Source organism: Adelges cooleyi, unplaced genomic scaffold, assembly GCF_023614345.1.
Source record: "Adelges cooleyi isolate 19-005CV unplaced genomic scaffold, UGA_ACOO_1.1 ACOO_flye_CR_arks_rails_tigmint_CR_PRNA_8, whole genome shotgun sequence".
Classification (NCBI taxonomy): domain Eukaryota; kingdom Metazoa; phylum Arthropoda; class Insecta; order Hemiptera; family Adelgidae; genus Adelges; species Adelges cooleyi.
The window spans coordinates 3880534-3887830 of NW_026096513.1; positions in this window are offsets into that span (position 1 = coordinate 3880534).

Below are 7297 nucleotides of genomic sequence, written 5' to 3' on the forward strand. Positions count from 1 at the left end.
AAATCATACATTATTTGGGAAAATATATGTTTGATTTTTAAATATATGTGTGCAAATACCTATTAACAGAAACAAACAAAACAATCGTAATATTTTTATTATTTTAAAAATACTATGTGATCATAATCTAATCATAATCTAAATTTAAAAAACATTTTGTCATTTAAAACCCGCTTTTAATTATAAACTTCAGTACGAATGTTATCTTATGTCGATTACAAAGAGTTTTTAATTTTAATATTTTAATGTATAATAAAAAAACTGCGATTAAAATAGTCTTATATCATTCAATAAGACATTGAAGTATAATGTTATAAAATTATGTACTAGAGACTAAGTTAAATGCTAACTAGAAAATCATAGCTATGTCTATTGTAGTAGGTATTTTCCACTAAAAAAAAAACAATTTATTAGTGGTTGCTATTGACTAAGCAGTGTTAACGAATATAAATAAATTAAATTAATGGGTTGAGTGTTGACGATTTAGATGACTGAACTCGCATAATGAAATAATTACATCCGGGACTAATCTACTATTAAAGTTTTTGTAATTTTAAACCCCCAAATGAAATTCGATTGCTGATATTTAATTGTATTAACTTTTAAACAAAGTGAATTAATAGACGTTATGTTGGTGAAACATATAAACTACAATTACTAATTCAGTAATTCTGCTTTTAAGAAAAAAAAACAGTTAAACCATATGTGGTTTTAAGTTTTCCTGCTTATATTTAATTATACGGTATGCTAATATTTTGAATCGTCATGTATTATCATACTACAATGTGTTATTAAAATTAATATTATGCTAATTCCATTTTTTTACTTTGAAAAATTCCCACATATTAAATACAAAATAAAAAATATGAATTTAACACTACATTATAATATTTTGGATTATAAAATGGTTGAATTTTTCATGTTAATATAAAGAGATAGAAGTGTGTATAGTAGATGTGGAGAAAGAGGATAGTCAATGTCCAATGACAATCCCAATTAGGTATATGAAATGTAGCATATAAGAAAATAGTATACTCCACTTGCTATTTTAAATAAATAGGTAACATAATTAATTGTAGTTTTACCAATAATTAATGGATAATATATTATAATCATTAGAATTCTTATAATTATAATATTATATTTATAATCAATTATCAACTTACTAGTCTTTGGTATCGGCTAAGTTATACGACATGCACGATAGATGCTACCTAATTTTTGATTAGGTAGCATTAGGCCAGATTATTCAAATTTGTATTATTTATAAATAATGTCCAGTAAATAAATTTACCAATAAAGGAAGTGTTTGTTGTAAATTACCAATCCCAATACATTATTTATCAAGATTACTCATATAGAATGTAATATTCTCGATGAATATTCACTCAGAGTAATAACATTATGAGTTACATTGTTTTCCCTGTAATATTATTGGCAACAATCAGCAAACATCAATCAACTGGGCACACAGGCAACATCTTCTGACTAGACAAAGATCTAAAAACTGCAACAATAATCGGTTAACAAAGAAAGTTTTAATTATTATAATATCTGTATTCGCTTTTAAACACAAATGCATCCCACCAGTTCACAAAATGTACTTTTTTTAATGCACTGTTATTTAAACTAAATCTTAATTTAAATTGCAAGCTTGAAAATAATTACATTATTTTCAATTATTACAATTATGTAATAACTAATAACAATACTTTTTATTATTCTATACAAATTGTTTAAAATGTAATCACTTGTAACTAATAACTATAAAAAATCGAGTTAGTTATAAAGTTAAACCAAGTAACTAATTATAATTAAATCATTTATAATGTTAATTTATCAATTGTTTATTTTTATTTTAATTAATTATTAATTTGTTAAAATATAGTTACAATAATAATAGTATTAAACAATATTTAATGTAATTACTAATTATAGTCTGTAGGAGTATTGGTAAATGTTGAAGATTTCATAGTGGTTTCATGATTAAAATTACAAGGTAAAAACCTGTTTTATTTAGATTTGGCTTTTAATTAATTAACGCATAGAAAAAAAGAGATAAAAAAACAAATCAATTTTAACCCAATATGTCTTTGGAGTTTTGGAGACAACCACGTGACATAGATTTATGTAAGGATTGTTTTAACAAAAATGACTGTTATATCCTACGAGAAAGAAGTAAACTGTAAAGCCTTGAATAAAACATCTGTGGTATTTTTAATTAACGGGTTTTTTCACATGACAAACAACAGTCGAAATATAATAGTTGTTTAATACGACATCTGGTCTTGAAGAAATAATATTAGTGGTTTTTAACAAAGATGAATGTGAGAAAACTTTTTTTTATGCTAATACCAGCCTGAATAATGTATAAAACTGACAGTACAAATATGATGTAAAGGGTGAAAATCCAAAACGTACTACACCTAGTTACTATCAGTGAAACCAATTTGAAATATCTTATAATATGTGACGGGTAACCACTATAATAATAATTTGTACCTTATTAATTTAGATTACAAAAAAAAACTTATGTCAACAAATTTATTTATTCTACTTTAGGCTCTGCGTAAATATATTATAATAGCACATTAGTATTTTTTACTACTTTTCTTCTTTTAGTTTTTAAGTCCACTATAAAAAACATTATTATTTTATTAAAAAGCAAGATTATAATATTAATATCATTCTATGATTAAATCGCACCTGGCGGTAGTGCAAGTGTTAAGGAATCTTTACACTAGCATTTATTAAGGCGCATTTTATAGGAATTTTCAATAAAACTTTACCTAAGCTAAAAAAAATAAATAGTGTAAATTAAAGTCAGATTTTTGAAATATTGTCTATAAGTAACTCCTTTAAAAGTGGAATATATAATGTTTTTTAAGGGGACAAGACAGTAATATTTTATTTAAAAAAAACGAACTTCCAATAAATTTTAATCATGAAAATTAACTTATTGATTAATTTTTGGTAGCTTTAAAGTACAATTATTTTAGTAACTTTTAAATAATTTATTTTACATAAATGATAGCCATTTTGGTAGACAAATCGACTTCTTTAGATACTGTTTTATACTGTATCTCTCAAGCTAAGACTTGTAGGACGAAATTATAAATTTTTAATCAGCCCTGTGTCACTCTTATGTAAGTAGCTCAAATTAAATTTTATATAGAACTCTGTTTATTAATCCTATCGATTTATACATTATCTAGGTATTATACTCATAATATTAAGACAATATTATAATGTAAATTATACTTGCTATACATAATTTAATAATCGAAACTCCCATAGAATGTTACCACCAACCTACATAAGCTAGATTAATTTATAAATAATCTATTCGACCATTACATATTAATGCATGAAAATGTTAAATTATACGCCTTTTGTTAAGTATCTGCTCTATAATTTTATTTTGTATTAATTATTATTTTTTTTTATTTAGTCATGTCTTCTTAATTTAATGGTTTATATATTTGAATTAAAATATATATAAATTATATTTTAGTACTTACTAATCATATAAAATATAGTATATACAGTAACAGTACTTATAATATGTTTGTGTGAATTTAATAAATAAGTGTCTTATTTATTAAAAATTGGAGTAAATGTAAAATTTTAAATGTAGTAAATACTAAAGTTATAAGTTATTAAGGTCTAAAGGTTTTAAGGAATATTTATAAGTTAAAAATAATGTTTTATAATGACAAACTAACTAATAAAAAAACGAAAATTAGAGACAATAACATTTAAATATAGTTATTTTTTTTTATAACCTAAATTGTTAATTGGACGTCATACTCATTAAAATTAATAGTAAAACGTGTATATGAAAAAGCTTGTAGGTCAAAGGTTTAAATTTGAAAAAAAAATGTTATACGAATCTTATTTAGTCAGTAATACGAGTAGAGAGTACTCTGAACGTATTGTCCTTACTACACAACATCGCATGTGCTTGTTATGTTGCCTCTTTTGAGCGCCTAGTTTGTTAGCATCCCAAGTTTATCGTTTACTGCCAAACGATAGGTTTACCTAACCTTTTCATTTATTTGCCAAATATGCTACTCTGTCAACGATTGTATATTTTAAAACAAACTTTTGCGACTGAACTTGCTGCTATTCGTACGACATGCTGCATGTAAAGAAAATAATAACAATGCCTAGCGCGGAAAAAGATAAAGAAATGTATATTGTTTTTATTGATCTATGGATATTGTAAATTATGAAACATATTTCATAATTCCACACCCACGCTTATTCTTCTCGCGCTGTATCCGTCCCACACTTTTTTATTTTTTTTAACTTTTAGTTCTTTATCTTGACCTACTTTAGCACTTCCAAAATAAAACCCGCCAAACGTCATTTAGACAGTACAGTATATACTTTTTCCTATACAACTCAATACAAGTCATACCTAAATAAACTATTTTTGTTTATTTAATTTGTTTTTTTCTACTGTAGCCAAAATTTACAAAAATTTAAATTACAAATTATGAGTGCCATTACTACCGGAAAGGCAATACCATATGGTAGTAGCAGTCATTCTTATAAATGTTATTAAAATGATTACAATATATTATAAAATACATAAGTTAATTAGTAAATACACAATAATAACAAATATTAAGTTATTTTAGTAGATTTGAGCGAAAGAATAATTTGTTTGTAGATTGTACAGGTGATGCAAAAAGAAAAACGGATTTTTTTTACACTACAACTTTATTTGTAACTTCTTCTAACTTGTTTATTAAAAAAAAAATTTACATTAAAATACTCTGTAATAAACCTAGAATTAAATAGTACAGAACATTTTGGACTTTGATATAATATTATGAAAAACCCTAGCTACTGGAAACACATCTGTAGCCTTTCCTGAAAGTTCTGCATTACTCACAGCAATATTTCTTCATAAAATTACATGTTGTATGATTTTGTACTCGCACAAATTCGCAGTAAACCGATTAATATTAGGAAAAAGTGTTTTTTTTTTATTAGGAAGTTTCAATTACAGCTTAAAATCAGTCGTTCTTTTGCATTACCCCACATTATTAGTTTTTGTAAAAAAGTTACTAACAATTCTTCATATTTGTTTATTTTACAGTGTATCCAATAAATTGAAAGTTAACCATTCTAACTGTTTGCCACTAAATAAAATAGAGTGTATCTGGCCTGTTGTATAGACTCCTTATATCTTCGTTACTTCTATTTTCATAATATGTTTGCGTCTCCAGGTTCAATTTTGTCCTCTCCTTTGGTCAATGGTCATGTTTCTAAAGAGTATAGTGAATGTAATAATAATAGTTTAGTAGAAATAGTAGGGACTCTTAAATAGTACTGGTAGTTTAAAATTTGTTTTCTTTTTTGCCGATGTAGCACATACCACGGAATAACATAATTATTTTATAAACTGAAATATAAAAAATAATAATCCGATTATCATATCATATCATATCAGACACGTTAAAAAATAATATAACTTTCAAATTTGCTTTACCAGCAAATACTACAATAATAATTTGCGTCTGGCAATGATATGTGTGTTCTCACAATTGTAAATTTAATGTAAACAAGATATAATTTTTGTTTATGTATTAAATCAGATTAATTTATAGAGCTACAGTTATCATTTTTGACACAGCAATATAACTATAATTTTTTTACATTTGACTTTATCACTACTAATAAAGCCTTAAATAAAGCACCTATAAAAAGAAGATTAAATATGATTAATTATAATAAATATATTAACGATTATTTATAAATTATAATACATATGATTTGGAATCATTATGAAACACACGTATACAGGCAAAAAAATATACAATGTTGTAGAAATGTACAAGATTGTGTATAAAATCTGTATAAAATGATCATTGGTTGCACGTAACCATTGTATATGTGTTAAATAACACTAAACAATACAAAACATATTAAAACATAACAAACATCCTTAGTGAATGTAGTGTTATTAGACACAACCGTGTTTTATTTGTTTTTGTTTTTATGGATTAATTGGAAAATGTAAGAGTAGGTCACATATGCTTGTACTTAAATGTTTAGTCCTCTAAAGTCGCATAATATTTAAAGGAATTAATAATATATGATTTTTGATTTTGAAATCAACATATTGTTTTTAATATATGCAATCTTTATGTCGCGGCTTGAGGTGCGTACTGCAATATGATTATTTATTTTGTTATTTTATATCATTATCCAAGAATTGTCTATTTGAATAAGATAAATGTGTTTAGGTATACAGACACTACTAATTTGTAGGACATTGGACACTAAGTGTTAGTTTTATAAACAATAAGAGAATAGAGATAATTGTATTTTTTTTTCATCTGATGTTACAATAAGCATTGTATACATTATAATTTATACAAATTCTGTGTCGACCAAACAAAATAGTAAGTAAGGGTTTACTTTATTTATTTTTTTACTATACACGCCTGACGACATTTTCAGATTACATATACAATAAAACAATTTTAATCTGTAACATAATAATATATGTGCATTTGTTAAAAAAAATGTGCATCGTGTAGGTAAGAAAATGTTATAAAATATTAAAAACCGGTTGATACCCGTAAACCCAAATTTTTTCAGGGTACTCGTAAGCTGAATACTTTAACACCCTTGAACCAGTTTTAAAACCCAAGTAATAAAATTAAAAAATACTTTTGTAAGTACCTTACACCGACTCATCCAATTCTGTCATCAAAAACTAATAATAAAAGGTTTAGTATTATCTACGACTAATCACAACATTTTTATGCACCAAATTTGAAACATAAAACCAATTTTTTATTATTATAATTTTTTATCGATTTTGAGAGGGTTTTTAATCTTTTAAACAAAAAATATTTTTACCAAGTACAAATGGCTTACGGTCTTTATTCGATTCTATGTATAGAAAAAATATGTTCTGCGTCAAAGCTAAATCACATACATTAATACCTAGTTTTAATCATTAACGCATACCTATATTTTTACATGATATTGATAGCCATTAAAAATCAGTATAAAAATCAACCTAACCTAATAATTAATATAATTATTATATTTCGATCACTTTACTTGAGCATAAAACCATTTTTTTTTAGATGTTTTTATTTTTATTATTGAGTAATTGACCTAGACTATTTGCGTTGGTCATAATAATAGGTTGTAACCTCAATTAAACATACCCCCCATATTTTGTATAGTTTTTTTTTTTAAAGTAACCCTTAATTCAAATTAACTTGCGTAGAATGTAATTTACATTCGATTTTCGAAAACTATTTCC